Genomic DNA, 23,241 nt, shown 5'->3' on the forward strand with positions numbered 1-23,241 from the left:
GCTTTAAAGAGAAATATTCTTTTGTCTTCATTATGTCTAATCTAGAAATTTTCATGGAGATTTAATCAATACTTTTCATAATTCAGTTTCTTGAGTGAGTCATTACTTCCTTCTGACATTGTTTGCAGTCATCAAAGCTACATGAAGTATGTATTGAGCAGGGTATTTGTAAAGCTGGCCTCTGTATTAATTTTTTTGTTAGTTCAAGAGAACACCTGAGATAACTTGCACTTTCCTCTTAAAGGATAGGGCCCCAGTAAGCTAACATTCAAAGACAAATGAGTTAGAGACTTTGATCTCTACTGATACAATATCAAATGTCTAACCTTTAGGTCACTGATGGCCCAAATGAAAACATTTTCTTTTTAGACTTTATGTTTAAACAATAGAAAAGGATAGCCAATGCCTACATTAAAAAAAAAAAAAACTCAGCCTCCACAAAGTAGCATCTTCATAAGATGTAAATGATAGCAAAATTCTTTTGTAAAGTCATAGGAACATTTTCAAGGAAACATTTCAGAGTAACAGTTTAGGAATCCATGGGCCTTCAGTACCATGCCCAGAACCATTTGCCCTGGGTTGGGAGAAGAAACTGTGGGCAATCAATCAGGCACCATTATGGTGAGCAAATGTATGGTGGGGGGGGGGAGAGAAAGAGAGAGAGAGAGAGGAGAGACAGACAGACAGACAGAGAGGAGGGAGGGAGGGAGGGAGGGCGGGAGGGAGGGAGAGAAAGAGGGAGAGAAGGGAGAGGCAGAACGGTTTGTGGCCTGTGGAGAGAGGCAGATCTGAAAAGACAAAGGTGGTGAGGAATGGGCTGAGAGGGGAGGCATGGTGGCCAACTGGGGCCAAGGTGACTCAGTCCTGGGTTGTTGCCAAGGGCCATGTCCCTGCTGCAGCCATGGTCTGTGTTGATTTCCATGGCAACTGTTACCACTGAAGGTGGGAAAAATACCCAGGGTCTCAGCCACCACATGTGGCCACATTGGTGCCCGAGAGTCATGCCACTGCAGGGGCCATACTGATCTGAGTAGCCTGAGCTGCCACCCAGGACCATGGAGACCTCCAGGCTTGAGCTCTTCGGTCTGTGGCCCTACCACAATCAAATCTGTATTGATATCCATGGCACCTATTACCATCAAGTGTTGTGTGGATGCCTCCGGGGTCTGGTTCCCCAGCTAGGGCCATATTGTTATCCAATGGCCACCTTGTAGCTGGGGTCATGCTGATCTTGAGTAGCCCATACAGTTTCTCCAGTGTCATCCAAGCCAAAGCCTCTTCTCTGACACCCAGGTTGGGGTGGTGGTGGTGGTGGTGGTGTCTGGATCAGTCCCATGCTGGCCCCTCAGGCATCAGTCTGGGGTCCATGTGTTTCCCCCTTGTTTAGGTCAGCTGCCTCTGTGGGTTTCACCAGCCTGGTCTTGATTCCTTTGCTCATCACTCCTCTTTGCAACTGGGTTCCAGGAGTTCAGTTCAGGTTTTAGCTGCGGGTGTCTGCCTCTGCCTCTGCCACTGGATGAGGGTTCTAGGATGGCATGTAAGGTAGTCCTCAATCTCATTATCAAGGGAGGGCATTTAAGGTAACCTTAATGCCAGTATCATTCTTGTAGATCTGTGAAGATCTCACTAGTGCCAGATCTCTCCTCCAACTTATAATGGCTCCCTCTATTATGGTATCTCTCACCCTTCTCTCCTCTCCTCTCTTCCTGCTCTCCTGTGTCCTCCTCTCCCCTCCCGTTTTCCCCTTCTCTTTCTCCCATCACCCTCTCCCTCCCTCTTGCTCCCAATCCTATTAGGAGATCTCATCCCATAACCCTTCTCCAGGTTACCATGCATATCTCTTCGGGTCCTCCCTGCTTCCCAGACTCTCTGGCGGTGGGATTGTAGGCTGGTAATCCCCTGCTCCATGTCTAAAATTCATAGATGAGTGAGTACATATCATGTTTGTTTTTTTGTGACTGGGTTACTTCACCCAGGATGGGATGTTCTAGTGACATTCATTTGCCTGCAAATTTCAAGATTCCATTTTTTTCTGCTGAGTAGTACTCCATTGTGTAGATGTACAACATTTTCTCTATCCGCTCTTCAGTTGAGGGGTATCTGGGTTGCATCCAGGTTCTGGTTATTACAAATAATGCTGCTAAGAACACAGTGGAACAGATGTCATTATTATTATATGAGTGTACATCTTTTGGGTATATGCCTGAGTGAAATTGCTGGATCTTGTGGTAGGCTGATTTCCATTTTCCTGAGGAATCTCCATACGCACCAGCATTCCCACCAGCAGTGGAGGAGTGGTCCCTTTTCTCCACATCCTCTCCAGCATAAATTGTCATTAGTGGTTTTGATTTTATCCATTCTGTCAGGAGTGAGATGGTGTCTCAGAGTTGTTTTGATTTGCTGGGCAGTGCCAGCACATGCCCTTAATCCCAGCACTCGGGAGGCAGAGGCAGGTGGATATCTGTGAATTTGAGACCAGCCTGGTCTGCAAGAGCTTAGTCTTAAGGAGGGGGCCTGGTGGGTCTTGTGTTCTTCTGCCCTTCCTCAGTCTTGTAAATTAGTTTCTTAAGTCTTGGGAGTTGCCCTCCTCCTCAGAGGAAGTGTTTCAGTTTGGAGGAAATAACTGTCCTGCGTTGCCTCCTGACATCATGAAATCCAGACTGCTTTCAGCTGCTGTGGAGTACTGACACAGTCACAAAAATTAGAAATACCTATGGGTGACCATTTGGAGACGGAGCAAGCTTAGCGCACTGGTAAAGCTGTGCCTGTGTCAGCCTGGTTCTCACTGCATAAGTGCTGGGCTGAAAGACACCCCAGCAAGTCTAGTTTTTCTAAGCCATTTGTTTACAGTTATAGAAATTGTATATTAGTAAGATACAGTGTATACCCTAAGTGACTTTCATCTAAGGAAATAGTAAATATACTTGACATTTAGCATGACTAATTTGAACTTTTGATTTCCTTCCCAGCATGTGACTATTTCATCTACCTGGCCCTTTAACTGGTATTTTCTTCATGTGTCTCAGGAAAATATGTCCTTGGAGTCATAACTGGTTTCTCTTTCTCCCACTTCAGGTCAGATCATCACCAAGTAGAGTCAGATTTTCTTCTGAATCTGTTCTCACTCATACCATCCCTTTTCACCTTCTTTGGTCACCTTAATTCAACTGTATTTTCCACATGATTAACTCCTAAGTATGTACCCAGGATAGTTTAAAAACCATGTGTGTTTCCATTAGTTTTATTTTTAATCACTTAAATCGAGAAACACTCTAAATAGTCTTGTATTGCAAAAAAAAGGAATAAATTATTGATGTACACGTTTGCATGACTCATGCTAAGTGAAAGAAGCCATCATCAAAAGGCTGTGGACTCTATGCATTCATTTATATAAGATTCACAAAAAGAAAAACACTGCACAAGCAGGTGAGTAGGTAGTAATTCACAAGACGTGAGAGGCTGATTTTTTTAAAGTTCATAGAATGCATGATAGAATTGTGGGGGAGGGGATGGGTCTTGAACCCAGACCCTTGCAAATGCTGTGTCTCTAGTTTACCTCTAAGCTCTACCACCAGCAATTATCTTAATTTTATGAAGATTACTCAGCTGTGTTAGTTTATAGAAAGTTGAAAAACAGTATACCAAGACAATCTTACTGTCTATAAATTATAACTTTATTTAGAAAAATGGTTGGTCATAGCAAATGATTATGTCAGAATTCAGTGACGGAAAGAGAAATCATTGTAGTTATTTGATATGAAATGCATGAGATTTAACACTAGAAAATGACTGTATGTAGAAACTTTAAAAAGCAGGTTTTAGACTTGACAACAACATAGAACCACTACTCTAAGGATGTAACTCGGAGACAAGCTACAGCGGTGTTGCAATTGAGAGCAACATGCTTGCTGCTGCAACTGTTGTCCCCTCAAAATGTAAGAAACTCAGAATGGTTATCCCACCTGTGACGTACAGAGGTGAGGAGGCCAGATGAGCACCTCCTTGCTGCTGTTTCTCCTGCTGCTACAAATGCTGCTTCTTAGAAACTTAAACGTGTTCTTTGGGATGTCATTGCAGGAGAAATGTATGTATGTTTCATCTAGTATCTGTTCCAGCATAAATTTGAAGCAAGGGCGGGAGGAGGAGGGAAGAGAGATATCAACATCATGTGAGAGGCAGAACCCAACTGACACTGAGAAGTGTGGCTGCCGGGGACTCTGGAGAGTGATTTGTACTCTCCCACTTGGGGCAGTTAAAAGACGGGCAAGATGGAGTAGGCCAAGCCTCCATCATCAGCATAATATCTACATTTTCATTAAGAAGGGGCTGTTTAAATAAATTATGGTATGTTATACAGAAACTGAAGGATTTGTTCAGGTGGTGGGTGTTCCATATACTACAGTATAATTACATTATTGAGTGTAGGTTAATAAGTAGTGATTATTTTAAATGTCGGATTCTTAAATCTAGCCATGTCAAAGCCTGTATCCACATTGTAGTTTCTATAATACCACCTTTTAGATTTGTGCTGAAGATGCACAATTTGTACTAAAAATATAAAATAAAAACTTAGAAAACCAAGAATTTTCCAAGATAACAGGTAAAGAATGTCTGTAAGAACTTTGTAAATGGTGGAAATCAGCTGTAAAGAAAATTTCTTTAGAATTTGCGGTAGATATCTAGAACAATATAATCTGAACTCTTAATTGTGAATTCAAAACAATTCCTTCCAAATGGTATGCGTAACAGTTCACATTTGCTTCAGGAATGGGTTCATGTGTCCTTCAGATCCTACCATCTAGAACTCGTTTGCAAACAGTCCATGTAATGTATCTGTACACGCATGAATGAGTTTCAGGAAGTTCATTTCAAACTGAAGTTCCACAGAGGTGAGTTTTAGTTTATGAGCACGCGTTTTATAGTAAATCCTGCCTCCCTCATCCTTATGAAATAATTTTAGAAGTATTTTTTAAATTAAAATTAAAAAGCTATTTTACTTTAAAGATTACAAGTATTGACATTTGAGTGAATTGCCTTGGAAACTAATGGCCACACCACCCTACCAGATCTTAATTGCTTTCATAGTTTTTCTCAAAGATTCAGAACAGAGATTTTAAGTGAACTACAGCAGCTCTTTCATCTTCATTGCAAACTTCAGACCCTAAACAAAGCATGAAGCTGGGCAGTGGCACTGTTTGATTTTCAAATTGGATTTTTTCATTATATTTAATGATATCTTTTTATTTTTATCAAGTTGCATCTTAGTCTTTTATTACACTAGAAGGTTTATGGCAAGTGTTCAGGGTGATATCTGGACAAATAATTACAACAAATCAGTTTACTCTTTCAATAAAGTGCTATTAATATAATCCATTGTTCTGTTCAGTATTCTATCTTTAAAATTAAGAAGAACATTAAAGACGATGAAGCTAGTTTTATTCAATACATTCCTGGAATGAACTCTGTTCTATAAGAATCTTTTCTGTGAAGGAAAGCGCCTTCAGGAGAAAGAGAGAGAGAGAGAGAGAGAGAGAGAGAGAGAGAGAGAGAGAGAGAGAGAGAGAGAGAGAGAGAGAGAGAGAGAGAGAGAGAGAGAGAGAGAGAAGATATAACCTTTGTGTTTGTTTAATGTATGTAGGAATTTCTTGAAATATTTCTCCAAGCAGTGGGAGCATAAATGTTCCTTACCTGGTTTTTGTGTAATTGAAGATTGGAGGGAACCTGACCTGGTAGAAACCCAAATATGTGCCTCATTGAATTTCAGATCACAGAGGTTTTTTAAAAAGGCAGACCCAGTAGTGTGTGAGAATTGCCAACTTCTCTTAATATCTGATAGAATTCCTGGTTAAACCTTCTGACTGGATGAAATCCTATGCATGATTATTATTCCGATAGAGAAGATAAAAGAGTATAGTGTGAAAACTCTCTGGGATCAGAGACCTGGCTGAAACTTCCATCACCTGTAATTCTCCTGGTTGATATCTTAGACTTACGACTTTAAAATAAAAGATGGTTGAAGTCTCAGGATAGTATTTCATTCTTAGGATTAGTCTTAAGTGATTTTTGGAAAAGGAAGTCTAGTGGGATGTTCTGCTACTGTGATGATAGGAAGTTCTATAAATAAGAGTGTTATCTAAAAATGCAAACAGGAAATTGAACTCCTTTGATTATTAAATTACATCAATAAAACTCTTTAGAAATAAATACATTTTTCTTTACACATTATCTTGTCACCTGGAACTGTAAAAGGTCTGGAGACTTGTCAGAGCGGCAGATGTATTCTTTTATCTTCTCCTGGTTTGTATTTCTAAGCTGAATGTAAGATATACGTATGTGGTATTTCTGTGATTTTTGTGCTTGTTAAATAATTAAGAAATTGTTGTTTGGAGAGATAAGGGTTACATTAAGATGGAGATACATTTATGAAAGTCCAAGCCATTGCACACACTCTTGGCTTACGGTAGTTTCTGTAGTCCAGACAAATAACTTGAGCAGTTCCTGTACAATTCTAATTAGAAACAGTGTACTCATTGAAAAGCACTGCTAATATTTTATAACAGACTCTTTCTGTATTCTAAATGCAAATGATCTTTTTTTTTCATGCCACTGACAGAATGCTTAAAATTTGCTCTCGAGGTTTAGTGTCATTTATTGTGTAAGATAGCGGTAAATTTGATTCTAACTTTTAGTTTATGCCTTTCTTAGTTCCACTTCAAAGCTTTTAAATGTTAGATTGCTGAAAGACGATTCATTTCTTTGTGTGATTAGTATCAGGGAGCACCTGTGAACTGCTAAGTTGGTTTTCTTTACAGCTGGGATTGTTTAGATGCTTGGGGCAATGATGCAGGGACTTTTAGTTCAATTGGACTTTTCTTGGCCCAGTTGTGCTTGATTTAGGGACCTGAGATTCTGAAAACTTGGTGACCATGAAAAGTCAAAGACAGTGACACTCAGTCCTTTGTCTCATGACTGAAGAATAAGAATGTGGATATTCCTGGGCATTAGTAAATATGGAAGCAAGCTTTACGAAGGGATGTCGATGGAAGTGAGAGAAATTCTCAAAAGTAGTTCCCCACGTGGGGAGGATGTGTTATGGAACTATCACAGAAATGGATACAGGCCGAGGTCATTACTCTGAGATTATTGGGCTGTCATGGGTAAGTCAACCAGGGAAATGATGATCATGCTTTGTTCATGTTCTGCCCATGTAGTTAGGGGTGGTTAGAGCTGCACTCTGTCCATCTCTGACTCTGGATTTGTTAGTTGTTGATGTTGACTGCTAGCTGTTAGTTAATTGTTGTTGCTACTGCCAACCTTACAGGTCTCTATTGCTGATAATTATACGAAGCGCTTGCTGGTGTAGCTAACAAAAAGGAACTGTAGCTTTCCTTAATTCATTCTTGTCTTTGGGATGGCTTAGAGACTCTTCTGAAATAGATGAAAGTTTCCATAGAAACAGTATTTACTCACATTTAATCTCTTAAATAAGCCAAATTATAAGCAGTAATTCATAAGAGGGAATAGTGCCCTCTGTGGGCTTGAGGTAGAGGACCAGCTTTCCTACCTTAATGTCTCAGAGCCCAGTTCTAATATCATTTGTTCAGTTATCTCATGACCAACTGTAAGCCTTCCCACTCCCTTCTCAGTGGTTCAGGCTTTGCCATTTTGACCTTTACCCTTCCCTTACAACTACATGTGTAAGGTGTAGCGTTGTGAACAACCTGTAGTTTTTCACCATAGGCTCCTTTCTTTTTTACCTGCTTAGCAGGATGGCAAAAAGCCACAACCAGTTGCCTATGTTCAGTGTCTGTTGGTTTTATTTTCATTTCCCCAACATTTTAAGATTATCTGTGTTTATAAAGGATATCAGGCTATAGTTTTCATTGATGGTTTTGTTTGTGTGTTAGAGTAATTCTGTATTTATTAAATGAATCAGAAATTGTTTTGTTTCCTTTTTCTGTTTTTTTAAGTTTACATTACTAAGCCATCAGAAATTCAATTTTTCTGTGGAAACACTTTTAATCTGATACTTTACATGAATATACCATTAATAATATTTCTAATTTGTCTTTTACCAGCTTGATAGCTTCTGCTTTTCAAAACATTTGTCTTTTTCATTAAAAATTGTTTTTATAGTTTGTTGCCAAACTGTCATCTCTGAAAACACAAGTAACATTATATGGACCAAACAGGCTATATTTACATACATACATACATACATACATACATATATATATATATTTATGTATATATATATATATATGAATAAGTATGGTTCCATAGGCTTATCGATTTGAGTGCTTGGTCATCAGGGACTGGCGTTACTTGGGATTAGGAGATGTGGCCTTGTTGGAGTCGGTGTAGGCATTTTGGAGGAAATGTGTCACTGGGCATGGGATTTGGGACTTTAAAAGCTCAAGCCAGCCCCAATGTCTCTCTCTTCCTGCTGCTGCTGACCCAGATGTAAAATCTAAGCTCCTTTTCCAGCACCATGTCTATCTGCATGCTGCCATGCTCCCTACTATGATGACAGTGGACTGAACCTCTGAAACTAAGCAAACCCCAATTAAATGCTTTATTTTATAAACTTGTCATGGTCATGATATCTCTCCACAGCAATAGAACCCTGACGAAGACAACGTGTATCTATGCAATAAAAGAGGCCATGAATTTGGAGGAGAGCATGGAGAGGTGTATGGGAGGGAGAAATTTAATTATAATCTCAGAAATGAAAAGGGAAACTATAAGGGAAAATTTTATATCATAAGTAGCTTCCTTTACAATACCTTAATAATGTCTATGACATTTGTATTTATGCATATTTATGATTTATGCATGGATTTACTAATCAGTTTCATAGTGCTTTTTGTCATATTCTTTTGTATTTCTTCTCTTGCTCATTTTAATTACTCTTTTCCACAATTTAATTGGCACTTTTTTCAAGCTGCTAAGATGATATTTACATCCTTAATGTGGACCTTAACATGTTTCCTAATTTAACTGTCCTACTTAATGGTTTAGAACACATCTAAAACACTGTGGACCCACACAGTCGCATAGCCTTTGGCATCACAGTAATGCCTATGTAAGCATACTCTGGTATTTATACAGAAAGAAAATAACCAAACTACACTCTGTGGTTACACAGTGACTAATCATTTAAACTACAGAATGGCCTTTGATAATTCTTGTAGCTACATCTCACAAGTTTTCCTGCAGTTAGTATTTTTCAAAGTATTTTGAAATTACTGCCCTTTGAATTGTTCATAATCATAAGACTCTGTTTTGTTTGAGACTGGGTCTTGCTATGTAGTCCTGGCTGGCCTTGATTATGTGTAAACCAGGCTAACCTTGAGTTTTTGACACTTCCCCTCGTCTGCCTTCTGAGTGCTGGGGTCACATACTGCACCACCATGCTTCACTATAAGATTCTTAGTCTCTATATATTTGCAAGTTGATCAGATTTCTCTCACTCCTAATTGAATTCCCCTTAAAAATTTTACTTCCTTGACATTATTGAGACTTCTTATATATCCTGTCTTATGGCTTATTTTGGCAAATATTTCATCTACAGACAAAAATAATCTGATCTATAATTATTGTATGCAATGGGATCTCAAAAAACATATATGCAGATGCATACAAATCTATATAGGCATCTTTATATTATGTGAGTCTCAACTTTCATTGTTCTGCTCTTCAGTTATTGAACTAAGATATACTTTTTTCTGTTCATGAATAAGACAGAAGTTCAAGTTTTTGAACTCTGGTTGTGGGTTTGTTCCTTCTTCCTATTGTTTCTTTCCACCACATATTTGGAATTTCCATTATTAAATTCATTTACATTTAAGAGTGTTCTTTGCATGTACTAACTTCTGAAGTATGCTTTGCATGTTGTAAACTCAGTACTCCTGCTTCCTTATGGCTACTTTTGATGCTTCTTTGTCTTCTATAATTGAAACAGGTTTCTCATAGATACTGCATTGTCAGGTATTGGCTTACAATCCAGTCTTAAATCTCTGGCATTTTATTGGGATGTTTGTACCCTTTGTATTTGATGTAATTATCAAATTGGTGGGGTTTAAGTCTGCTACCTTGTAATTTATTTTCTAGTTTTCAGTAAATTTTCCACCTTTGTTTAGTTCTTCCCACTCTCTTTTGACTAGTTAAGTAGTCTTGATCATATCTCTTCTGGGTTCTTGGGTATCTTTAGAAATTTATTGTCAAGTATTTTATCACTTCGGCCAGTGCTAGTAAGTGCCTTTAATCCCAGTACTTGAGAAGTAGAAGCAGGGGACTCTCGGGGTGCTCCAGGCTAGTCCGGGCTACTTAGTGGGACCCCCGACTCAAAAAAAAACCATACTTTACTACCTCAGTTACCACTGTAGCCCTCATTTTTATTATTGTGATAAAATACTTGTGTTAAGTAGATTAAATATATAGCTAATATATATGTAGTAAATCATAAATATTATTTTTGGCTTGCTGTTTCAAAGAGTTTAGCCCACTATTGCTTGGTGTAAAACTAGGCTGAACATTATGGCAAAGAGCTTGTGGTGTAGCAAAACTGCTCCCTTCACTGAGGCAAGGGAACTAGAGAACAGAGTGAGGAAGAAGAGAGGGACATGGAGAAAGGAGACCCTTCCCAGCACCCTTCCCTCCGGGAGCCTACTCCACAATCTCCAGTGCTTTCCATGCAGACTGGTATCTACAGTGGAAGCCCTGATGGAAAATGCGAGGAGAGGAAGAAGTGGAAAGAGCGCCAGGCTTAAGACATGCTGACAAAGCTAGAGGCCGTGAAGGAAGCAGTAACGAATGGACAGGCAGGTTTGTTTTTGTCTTTGTTTTCTTTCCTTTCATAAGGAAAATGTGCTCCAGTGTAATTCACAACAGTTAGCCAATGACAGAGGTTTAGCTTCAGACTAGGCATAGGGGATGCTATGTCAGAGCAGCAAAGAAAACTCATTTTGTGCGATGAGCTGGATGCTGACTTCCTGGAGCCAGATGGCGAGGAGTTTCATCCTCAAGCCCACCTACACCTACTAAAGTGGAAACTTGGGAGGAGGCGCTCAGGCACCAGGTGTATGGCATGGACACTGAGTGCAGCTGAGCTTGTGAACAGGAATGTCATTTTTAAAAGGACTAGTGAACCGCTTCACTGTGTAAACTTATCACAAATGTTTTCTGTCGGGAGACATGGGTCATTCATTCACACAAGAAGAGTCTGTGAGACAGTTACCCCAGCCTTTCCCACTGCCCCCCCACCTTTATCCATTTTCGCGTGGCATGCTTTCTTTGTCATCTTTTCTTATCAGTCTGTTTAAGCTGTTCTTGACTTACAGAGAGATAATCAAATATGCTGTTTTCAGCATTTTGGGTTTGTTTGGTTGGTTTTTTTAAGCTTAAACGTTTTTTGTTTGTTTGTTTGTTTTTTGTTGTTGTTTGTCCAGACAGGTTTCTCTGTGTAGTTTTGGAGCCTGTCTTGGAACTTGCTCTGTAGACGAAGGTAGCCTTGAACTCACATAGATCCCCCTGCCTCTGATCCCAAGTGCTGGGATTAAAGGCCTGTGCCACTACCTTGCAGCCATAAAAGGGTTTTTAAGCCTCATTTGCAATACTGAAAGGGGACTTTACTTTTTGAAGTACTGCTTTTCCTGCTCTAACTCCCTGCCTTCTTCTTCCCTTGTCTCTGCTCCTCTTGGTTCTCCTCTCAGTCTCTTGCCGTGCCACCTCGTCTTCCCTCTGCCTTTACCAGAGAGCATGGCTGGAAAACAGAACAGTTGCTTAGAGCAAGGTTTTACAACATTGTGCAGGTTTTAGTTGTTGCTTCTGGTTTCCTGGGGGAAAGTCAGTCTCTTATGTAAGCATTTAACCACACCTGGTCTGACTCATTGCTGGAAACCATTGAAAAATACAGTTGTTATGGCATTCAAATTCAAGTGCTGCTCAAGGGCATGCTGTCCGCCGCCGCCTCCTCCTCCTCCTCCTCCTCCTCCTCCTCCTCCTCCTCCTCTCCCTCCTCCCTCCTCCTCATCCCTCTCCCTCCTCCTCCTCATCCTCCTTTTATGTCAGAGACAGTTTCATGCAAGTAATATAATAAAACAAGACTGGCCATGGTGTCATTTGAGTCACTGGGTAATTAGGACTTAGCTAATGAGCCTGATAGCCTCTGGATGCTCTCTACCTCGTTGAAGCTCTGCCAGTCTCCTTAGGTGACACTGATTGGTGGAAACCCTTTACATACAGCTCATTAGGACAGATGGCCAATGCCGAACAGATAATGACTTTTTGGCATCTGCATGTATTCCATACTATTTGAATTGCTCAATTCTTATTGATACATGTAAAATAAGAAGACTGTTTGCCAATCTGCCTGGTCTGTGCTCACAGGCACCTGCTCATTTTATTTAGATTTATTGTGTCTTTCTAATTTAAGTGACCAAGTCCCTGCTCTCTCTTTCCACATGAAAGGTGCTAAAAGAGCCCAGCTTTGGGGGATATCCACACTCTGCAGCAGGACCGTGATAATCTCTGTATCCGCAGCTTTGGGGCTATCCACACTCTGCAGCAGGACCGTGATAATCTCTGTATCCGCAGCTTTGGGGGATATCCACACTCTGCAGCAGGACCGTGATAATCTCTGTATCCGCAGCTTTGGGGCATATCCACACTCTACAGCAGGACCGTGATAATCTCTGTATCCGCAGCTTTGGGGCATATCCACACTCTGCAGCAGGACTGTGATAATCTCTGTATCCGCAGCTTTGGGGGATATCCACACTCTGCAGCAGGACTGTGATAATCTCTGTATCCGCAGCTTTGGGGGATATCCACACTCTGCAGCAGGACCGTGATAATCTCTGTATCCGCAGCTTTGGGGCATATCCACACTCTACAGCAGGACTGTGATAATCTCTGTATCCGCAGCTTTGGGGCATATCCACAGTCTGCAGCAGGACTGTGATAATCTCTGTATCCGCAGCTTTGGGGCTATCCACAGTCTGCAGCAGGACTGTGATAATCTCTGTATCCGCAGCTTTGGGGGATATCCACACTCTGCAGCAGGACTGTGATAATCTCTGTATCCGCAGCTTTGGGGGATATCCACACTCTGCAGCAGGACTGTGATAATCTCTGTATCCGCAGCTTTGGGGGCATATCCACACTCTACAGCAGGACTGTGATAATCTCTGTATCCGCAGCTTTGGGGGATATCCACACTCTGCAGCAGGACCGTGATAATCTCTGTATCCGCAGCTTTGGGGCATATCCACACTCTGCAGCAGGACTGTGATAATCTCTGTATCCGCAGCTTTGGGGCATATCCACACTCTGCAGCAGGACCGTGATAATCTCTGTATCCGCAGCTTTGGGGCATATCCACACTCTGCAGCAGGACCGTGATAATCTCTGTATCCGCAGCTTTGGGGCATATCCACACTCTGCAGCAGGACCGTGATAATCTCTGTATCCGCAGCTTTGGGGGATATCCACACTCTGCAGCAGGACCGTGATAATCTCTGTATCCGCAGCTTTGGGGGATATCCACAGTCTGCAGCAGGACTGTGATAATCTCTGTATCCGCAGGGCTTCTCCCTCTCTGGGTTTCCGTTCACTGTAAATGACATATTTATTGTAGTCTGGGCAGACAGTAAGACAGTTGATACAGAAAACTTCTGCAGTATATGGTATGATCCTTCACAATTATTTCCAGACCCTAAGAGAGACATAGGTCACGGGCTGGGACCCCAGTCACTGCCTCGTCTCTCAGCTCCATCAGAGAATCGTTGTCTTGCAGGAAATAATTGACACAGAGACCCACAGCTAAACAGTGTGCAGAGAGTAAGAGATTTTTGTCCTTTTTTGTTGGTGTGTGTATGGGGGGTTGTTTTGAGGGATAGAAATAAAGAGCATAAGTTGTGTGGGTAGAAAGATGGGATCTGGGGAGGAAATGATGGAGAGGAAAATATGATCAAAATATATTGTTTGCATTTTTAAATTTAAAAATGTTTAAGGGTAAAATAAGCAAAAACATTCAAGTTTTGAAATAAGTAATAATATGTTCGTAGACATGATAATGTATATAGAAATCCATTAAGTATTTAAAAAGATCAGACTGTTAGAGCCAATAAATAAGCTTAATAAACTTTCATGATATCCTACCAACCAGCAAAAGTCAGTCATAATTATTCCCAATAACAATGCAAAGACAAAAAGAAGAAACAGGTTATAAGCATTGTTGCAGTAACTATTCATTTGAATATTTGTCATTTCCTACTCTTAGCAACATCTAACCCATTCTTAGAAATAGTGACTGGTATTTCTTTTTGTCCATAAAGTTTACTTCTTCTTTCCACCTGTTTTCTAAAAGCAACTATTCATTATGCATATGTTGCCATATGCATAATGTGAGCTTGTCACATACATGGATGTACATAATAGATCACTCCCCAAATCAAATAACTTGTCATGTTTGCGAGTGCTGTATCTTTGGCTTCTTAGCCAACACGATAAAGGGCTGTCTGTCACAATCTACGTGGAACTCGGACCATCCATGTTAATAACTTGTTTTTTGTTGAACAGATGAGATCCTGAAAGAAGGCAGAATTCTGAGGCAGGAGTTTCAGAAAGGCCCTGTCATTTACTTGACTCTGTCAGGTAGCCCTCTCGTTTTGCCCCTGGCCATATCACCTCCAAATTTAGTTGTGTCTTTCAGCTAGAATATGGACTCATTAGAAGCAGGCAGGCTCTTTGCACAGATGATTCCACACTCCCAAAAGTGCCTGCATTTGTGCATTTGATAAACATCAACAAGTGAATGAATTCATGAACATTTTCTTTTCTGGTAGTTTTATTTTAAAATTCCCTTGTTTCAAGTATATGATTTGATGACCTTCTGATAAATTTACAGATCTATGTAATCATAGCATGTTTCAGTTTTCTAACCTCATATCAGAAATGTTTGTTGTGTACATTTGCATTCACTCCTGGCTCTTCTTTTGAATGTAGGCAGCCAGTGATCTGTTTTCTCCATCTATTGATTTATCTTACCTGAATGTCTAATGTAGATAGAATCATAGAACAGACATTTATATTTGACTTCTTTGGATTAACATCATTTTAGGTGGACTCTCTTTGTACCATTTATCAATAGTTTGTTCCCTTTTGCCAAATAATATTCTATTTTATTGATGTACCATGTTTTTTTCTCTTCAGCCGTTAATAGACATTTGGTGTGTTTACAATTTTTTCACTACTATGAATAATGATGCTATTTGCAGGCAAATGTTTTGTTTCATGAACATAAAATCTTAACTTACAGTAAATCATTAGTTAGTTTAATGCTTTATTCATTTAGCAGAATGACAATAGTAGGTTCTCCTTTAGGTCCCTTAGCCTTATAATGGTGCTGGGTATGGGTGTCATCTCATGGAGCAGGACATAAATCCAATCAAAAAGTTGTTTCTACCATGATATTCATGCACTGTTGGACCAGTGGACATGTCTTGCCATCCGAGTCATTATTGTAACTCACAGAATTCACAGCTGGGCAAGATTGATTGTGACCTTTCTCCTCTGGTAACAGAGTAGGAATGAAGTTTCCAGGTCATCAAGTAAACCAGCTTGATTTCTCCATGTTCTATGACTCATGAATGCAGTGATATCAGCAATAGGATCTTGTCACCAAGTTCTAGAAGGTAATCAATAGCATTGGCAATAGCCTGTAGTATTTAGGGGGTCTTTGTGAACTCACTGGCCAACAACTCTAAAAGAAGAAACTTGCTCTGGGCTTTTTATTTGTTAGTTTATGGTATCTAATAGCAGCATTGTTGTGCCATTGTAAGATTTCTCCATTTTAATCCTTTTTATGATGTACACCCCTCTTCTCAAGGCTCAGAGGTTGTTGTAGAAGAGATGATGGAGAGAGTTTAGATAGAGGAAATGGAGTACTTCAGTGAAGCAGTATCTTATGGATATAGCAAGCAGCTGCACATATGAACTCACTATAGTTGTGTCAACATGGACAAGCCCAAGCCATACCAACTCCCAGCATGGGATGGAAAGTTGTGTACAAAGTCTCATCCCTAGCTAAGTAGCTATTGTCAGTTGTTACTTCTAGGATACCGACAGTCCTTTTTCTCTGAGAGTATAGACTCTGGTAAGTCAAACATGCCCCATTGGAAAGTCATACAACCAAAAAGAATTTGTGCAGAATGAATTTGCCTGGATTGGTGAAGGCAGAGGGAGAGGATACTGGGAAGATAGTGTAAAGGAGAGTACTGTTCTTTCAAGGTCTGTGAAGAATTGTGCTGGGATTTTGATGGGGATTGCATTGAATCTGTACAAGTTTTTGGTAGATTGCCATTTTTACTGTGTTGATCCTACCTATTCAAGAGCATGGGAGAACTTTCATTTTCTGGTATCTCCTTTAATTTCTTTCCTTAAAGACTCAAACTTCTTGTAATGCAAGTCTTTCACTTGTTTGGTTTACGTTATCCCAAGATATTTTATGTTGTTTGTGGCTATTATAAAGGGGGTTATTTCTCTGATTTCTTTCTCAGCCCATTTATCGTCTGTATATAGTAGGGCTACTGATTTTCTTGAGTTAATCTTGTATCCTGCCACTTTGCTAAAGGTGTTTATCAGCTGTAAGAGTTCCCTGTTAGAGTTTTTCTGGTAACTTATGTAAACTATCATATCATGTATAAATAGTGAAAGTTTGACTTCTTCCTTTTCTATTTGTATCCCTTGATCTCCTTTTGTTGTCTTATTGCTCTGGCTAGAACCTCAAGTATAATATTGAAGAGCTAATGGAGAAAGTGGACAGCCTTGTCTTGTTCCTGATGTTAGAGAAGTCACGTTTGAGTTTCTCTCCATTTAGTTTACTGTATATTGCTTTTTATTATGTTCAGGTATGTTCCTGTTATCCCTGTTCTCTCCAGGACCTTTATCATGAAGGGGAGTTAGATTTTTGTCAAAGGCTTTTTCAGCATGTAGTGAGATGATCATGTGGTTTTTCTTTTGCAGTTTATTTATATGGTGGATTACATTGATAAATTTTCGTATGTTGAACCATCCCTACATCCCTGGGATAAAACCTACTTGATCATGGTGGATGATTTTTCTGCTGTGCTCTTGGATTTGATTTACCAGTATTTTATTGAGTTATTTTGCATCAGTGTTCATGAGGGATATTGGTCTGTAGTTGTGCCTTTGTGTGGCTTGAGTACAAAGGTAACTGTAGCCTCCTAAAAAGAATTTGGCAGTGAACCTTCTGCTTCTATTTTGTGAGACAATTTGAGGAGCATTGGTATTAGCTCTTGTTTGAATTTCTGGTAGAATTCTGCACTGAAACCATCTGGCCCTGGGCTTTTTTTTTTTTTTTTTGGTTGGGAGACTTTTGATGACTGCTTCCATTTCATTATGGATAATAGGTCAGTTTAAGTTGCTTATTTGTTCTTGATTTAATTTTGGTAAGTGATATCTATCCATATAATTGTTCATTTCCTTTAAATTTCTAATTTTGTGGAGTATAGGTTTTCAAAGTATGACCTGGAGATTCTCTCGACTTCCTCAGTGTCCGTTGTTACTTCCCCCTTTTCATTTCTGATTTTGTTAATTTGCATGTCCTCTCTCTACCTTTTGGTTAGTTTGGATAAAGGATTGTCTATCTTGTTGATTTTTGATTTTTCTCAAAGAACCAACTCTTTGTTACATTGATTCTTTGTATTGTTTTCTTTGTTTTGACTTTATTGATTTCAGCCCTCAGTTTGATTATTTCCTGGTGTCTATTCCTCCTGGGTGAGTTTGCTTTTATTTTTTCTAGAGCTTTCAGTTGTGCTGTTAATTCTCAAGTGTGACTATTCTCCAGTTTCTTCATGTGGCACTTAGTCCTATGAACTTTCCTCTTAGTACTGCTTTCAACATGTTCAATAATTTTGGGTATATTGTGTCTTCATTTTCATTGAATTCTAGGAAGTCTTTAATTTCTTTCTTTATTTCTTCCTTGACCCAGGAATGGTGCAATTGTGCATTGTTCAATTTCCATGAGTTTGTAGGGTTTCTGCAATTTGTGTTGTTGTTGAATTCTAACTTTAAAGTATGGTGGCCTGATAAGATACAGGAGGTTATTCCAATCTTTTGTACCTATTGAGGTTTGCCATGCTGCTGAGTCTGTGGTCAGTTTTAGATAAGGTTCCATGTGGCACTGAGAAGAAGGTATAATCCTTTGTGTTTGGATAGAATGTTCTATATATGTCTGTTAAGCCCAATTTGGTCATAACTTCTGTTAGTTCCTTTGTTTCTTTGTTATGTTTCCTTCTGGTGGTCCTGTCTAGTGATGAGAGTGGGGTGTTGAAGTCTCCCACTATAACTGTGTGAGGTTTTATGTGTGATTTGACTTTTAGTATTTTTTTTTTTACAAACATGGGTTCCTTTGTATTTGGGACATAGATGTTCAGAACAGAGATGCATCCTGATGGATTTTCCTGTGATGAATATGAAATGAACTTTATCTCTTTTGATTGATTTTAGTTTGAAGTCTAATTTATTAGATATTAGGATAGTTACACCAGCTTGTTTCTTGGGTTAATTTGATTGGAAAATCTTATCCCAACCCTGTACTCTGAGGTAACAACTGCCTTTTAAGTTGAGGTGTGTTTCTTCTTTGCAGCAGAAGGATGGATTCTGTCTTCATATCCATTCTGTTAGCCTGTGTCTTTTTATAGGTGAGTTAAGACCATTGATATTGAGGTAAATTAAGAACCATTGAGTGTTAATTCTTGTTTGTTTTGGATATGTTGGTGGTGTGTGAATTTACCCCGCCTTTTCTTTTGGCTTTTGGTAAGTGAGATTTTTTTTTTTTTTTTGCCTATGTTTTTGTGAGTGTAGTTAACTTCGTTAAGTTGGAGTTTTTCTTCCAGCACTTTCTGTAGGGCTGGACTAGTGGATATGTATTATTGAAATCTGGTTTTGTCATGGACTATCTTGTTTTCTCCATGTATAGTGATTGAAAGCTTTGCTGGATATGGTAATCTGGACTGGCATCTGTGGTCTCTTAGTGTTGGTAGAATATCTATCCACGACCTTCTGGCTTTCAGAGTTTCCATGGAGAAGTCAGGTGTAATTCTGATAGGTTTTCCTTCACTGCTCTTATTATTCTTTATTCTGTATGTTTGGTGTTTTGATTATTATGTGGCAAGGGGAATTTTTTGTGGTCCACTCTATTTGGTGTTCTGTGAGCTTCTTGTACTTTCATTGGCATGTATGTCTTTAGGTTGGGAAAGTTTTCTTCTGTGTTATTGTTGACTATGTTTTCTGTACCTATGAGTTGGGTTTCTTCATCTTCTTCTGTACCTGTTATTCGTAGGTTTGGTCTTTTCATGCTGTCCCATATTTCCTGGATATTTTGTGTTAGGGATTTGTTGAACTCAAGATTTTCTTTGGTCGATGAATCTATTTCTCCTAGCATATCTTTAATGCCTGTGATTCTCTCTTCCATCTCTTGTATTCTGTTGGATATGCTTGCATCTGTAGTTCCTGATCATTTACCCAGCTTCTCATTTCCTGCATTCCTTCAGTTCGTGTTTTCTTTATTGTCTCTTTTTCAGTTTTCAGTCTTGAACTTTTTGATTGTTGTTTCATTGTTTTTTCTTGGCTTTCCTTGTATTCTTTAAGAGATTTGTTGAATTCTTGAAATTTTTTTGCTTTGTTTTTTCTTTCATTTCTTTAAGGGATTTTCTCATATCCTCTTTGAGGGCCTCTATCATTTACATGAAGTTGTTTTTAAGGTCTTTCTCTTCTGCTTCATCTGCATTGGGATGTTCAGGTCTTGCTGGTGTAGAGTCCCTAGACTCTAGTGATGTCATATTGGTTTTTCTATTGTTGAATGTGTTTTTATATTGCCATCTTCCCATCCCTTCTTCCAGTAGGTGTAGGTGGGGTCTCTTCCTCTTCTTGTGAGTACGGGTTCAAGGTTCTCTTTCGGTAGGTGCAAGCAGGTCCAATTCTCCAATGGGTCTCACAATGGGTACTAGTAGGTCTGAGATACTCCCTCTTCTAGTGGGTGGAGGCAGGACTAGCACAACAATGTCAGCAGATTCTGGATTGTTTCGACCACCAGGGACAAGTCAAGCTGTCCACTGACCCCAGGCCAGGATATCCCAAAAGGCTATAGATCTTTTAATGTCTGATAAAATTGTGCTGTTCCTTCTGGCTCTGAACTTTGTCCTTTTTAAAACTGGAAGGTTTTTTTGTTACTCTTTCAATCTCATTAGTTAATGACCTGTTTTAAGTTACTGATTTCTTCTTGAGTAATTTTGTGGTTTGGCTGTATCTAGAAAATCATCTATTTCTTTTAAGTTTTACAGCTTAATGGAGTATAGGTTTGTTAAATTACTCTTATAGTATTCTAAATTTCTTTGGTATCTGCTGTAATGTTTTCTTGTTCATCTCTGATTCTGTTTATCTGTGTCCTCTCTAGTTAGTTGGGTCAAGGGCCTGCCTGTTTATCTTCTCAAAGAAGAAGTACGTAGGTGTGGTGATTCCTTGTTTCTATTTTGTTGATTTGTTCTCTGAATTTTTATTTCTTCTTACCATTGACTGGGTTTGGATTTTGTTTGTTCCTTGTTTTTCAAACTTTTTGAATTATGTCATTAACTTATTTACTATGTTCCTTCTGATTTTTAATTAGTTATAAATTTCCATTATAGCTTTGCTTTCAGAGTGTCTCAGAGTTCTTATTGTGTTGTGTTTTTCTTTTTCATTTAGTTCCAGAATTTTTATTCTGCCTTTAGTAATGAATTGGTTAATCTCCACAAGTTTGTATTATACTAGATGGTTATTTTGCTGTCAATTTTAAGTTTTATTGCATTGTGATCAGATAGGATGCAGGGGGTGATTTAATATTTTTGAGCTTGTAAAGATTTTCACTGAAATTCACTGGATTGTCTTCATCTCTATCAGTCTCATGTTTGTATTTTCTTGGGCATCACTCAGTTGTTTATTCTCCTCAAGCTCTTTCTCCTTTATTTCATTGAACTGTCTCTTTACTCTTTGCATTCTTTTTTAAATTTTTTTAATTTAAATTGCTTCACATGTCAATCCCAGCTCCCTCTCCCTCTCCTCCTCCCCAGCCATACACCAACCCTCTCAAGCCCGCAATCCCCATTCTGCTCCCCAGGTAGGGTGAGGCCCTTCCTGGGGGAATCTCCAAAGTCTATCATATCATCCAGGACAGTGCCTAGACCCTCCCCCATGTGTCCAGGCTGAGAGAGCATCCTTCAATGTGAGATGGGCACCCAAAGTCCATTTTTATGCCAGGGATAAATACTGATCTACTACCCGAGACCCCATAGATTGCCAAGGCTTCCTCAGTGACACCCAAATTTAGGGGGTCTGAATAAGTCCCATGATGGCCTCTCAGCCTCAGTCTGGGATCCATGAGCTCCCCCTTTTTCAGGTCAGCTGTTTCTGTGGATTTCACCAGCCCAGTCTTGACCCCTTTGCTCACCACTCTTCCCTCTCTGCAACTGGGTTCTAAGAGTTCAGTTCAGTGTTTAGCTGTGGGTGTTTGCCTCTGCTTCCATCAGCCACTGGATGAAGGCTCTAGGAGGGCATTTAAGGTAGCCTCTTAGATTGCCAGTTGGTGTCATCCTTGTAGATCTCTGGAAATCATACTAGTGCCAGATCTCTCCTCATGCCTATAAGGAATCCCTCTATTATGGTATCTCTCATCCTGCTCTCCTCTATTCTTCCCCCTCCCCCCACTCACCCTTTCTGCTCCCCATGTCCTCCTCTCCCCTCCTCTTCTCCCTCTCTCTTTCTCCCTGCTCCCTCTTCCCTCCACTCATGCTTTCAATCCACTCAGGAGATCCTGTCCCATTCCCCTACGCCGGAGTACGATGCGTATCTCTCTTAGGGTCCTCCTTGTTTCCCAGACTTTCTGGCAGTGGGATTGTAGGCTGGCAATCCCCTGCTTCATGTCTAAAATCCATATATGAGTGAATACGTACTATGTCTTTTTGTGACTGGGTTGCCTCACTCAACCCTTTGCATTCTTTTAAGACGTTTGTATTTGTTGTTTTAATTTCTGTATCTTGGAGTTCATCTAGGTAATTCTCATTGGCAAGCATTTTCACAGGACTACTAGGTTTTGAAGAGAAGACACTGGCTTGATTTTGCCTATTGTTGGTGTTCTTGTGATAGGTCTCAGCATGTAGACTTCCTTTGTTCTGAGTTAGTTATGGACAGTGCAGGGTAGGGGGAGAAGAGATAATATAGGGGCATTTGGAGTCTACAGATTGGAAGTGGCTTGGTTGGAATGAAGTCAGGTGGGCAGAATGGACTGGGTTGGAAACAGGATATGCTCCTGTTTCAAGTAAGAGTGTGAGGGTAGATAGATCTGAGTGGAAATCTTGGGGATGATGTAGGGTTGTCCTGTAGGTTGTCCTAGCCCAAGCCTAGAGTTGCATTGCTGTAATCGCAGGCAGGCCAGACTCAGCTGGTGCATTCATTCTGGGGTCAGGGGTTCAGCAGATGAGGACCTGAATGGGAATGTGGAAGTCTGGGTATGGAGTGGGATGGTGGGGGCAGTGCAGACGGTCCTGTGGGTGGAGGCAATTAGAGCAGGGCCTGGTTAAAGCGAGAGTCTGGCTTTGGTAAAGAAGGAGGCCATGAGACAAGGCCAGAGCAGTGGATGTGGTACAGCTAGAGCTGAAAGGTTGTAGACCCTAGAGGAAAAAGGGGGAGATCTATGTCCCGAGTACTTGTAATAGCCATAGAATCACGTTTATTTGGTAATAATTCCTTTTATATTGTAAGACATTAACTAAAAATGGTTTGTAAGAAACATAATTTGCTTTATGTTTTTAAATTTCTACTTGTTCCAAACTTACTCTTTTGAACATGTTGTGTCTCAAAATATAGTATCCTTGTTTGTGGCATAAGAGTAATTTTTTAAACCACGTTTGAATACTAAGGCAGTGTTTGTTTTCTTTTATTCACGTTTTGTGTCCTATAGTCTATCTGCTTGCCAGTCCCAACCTTAGTCTGAGATAGCACATATTTTGTAGTTTTTTTCATTGAAATTTCTTATTTTAAATTTTTTATTTTAGTCTGAAATAGCAAATGTTTTGTTGGTTTTTTTCCTATTTCTTGTTTTAAATTCTTTTTATGGAACATTGCCAAAAGTAAGTAATGATCTTTACTTTCAATTGAAACTTTTACTCCAAATTTTCATAT

General features: G+C 39.7%; 1 protein-coding gene across 4 annotated transcripts in view; it reads left to right on the forward strand.

Moving 5' to 3' along the window:
* The window catches only part of Kiaa1328 (KIAA1328 ortholog), a 242,993-nt gene that overhangs the window by 109,427 nt on the left and 110,325 nt on the right, over positions 1-23,241 (forward strand). The window contains exon 1 of one of the 4 annotated variants that reach the window (XM_040757964.1): positions 15,774-16,159. The exons of the other annotated variants lie outside the window; for them this stretch is intronic. The gene's annotated coding sequence lies outside the window, so the exon portion shown is untranslated. Of the gene's footprint in view, positions 1-15,773; positions 16,160-23,241 lie in introns of those variants that run through there. 4 annotated transcript variants of the gene reach the window in all.

Source organism: Mesocricetus auratus, unplaced genomic scaffold, assembly GCF_017639785.1.
Source record: "Mesocricetus auratus isolate SY011 unplaced genomic scaffold, BCM_Maur_2.0 Super-Scaffold_100015, whole genome shotgun sequence".
Taxonomy (NCBI): Eukaryota; Metazoa; Chordata; class Mammalia; order Rodentia; family Cricetidae; genus Mesocricetus; species Mesocricetus auratus.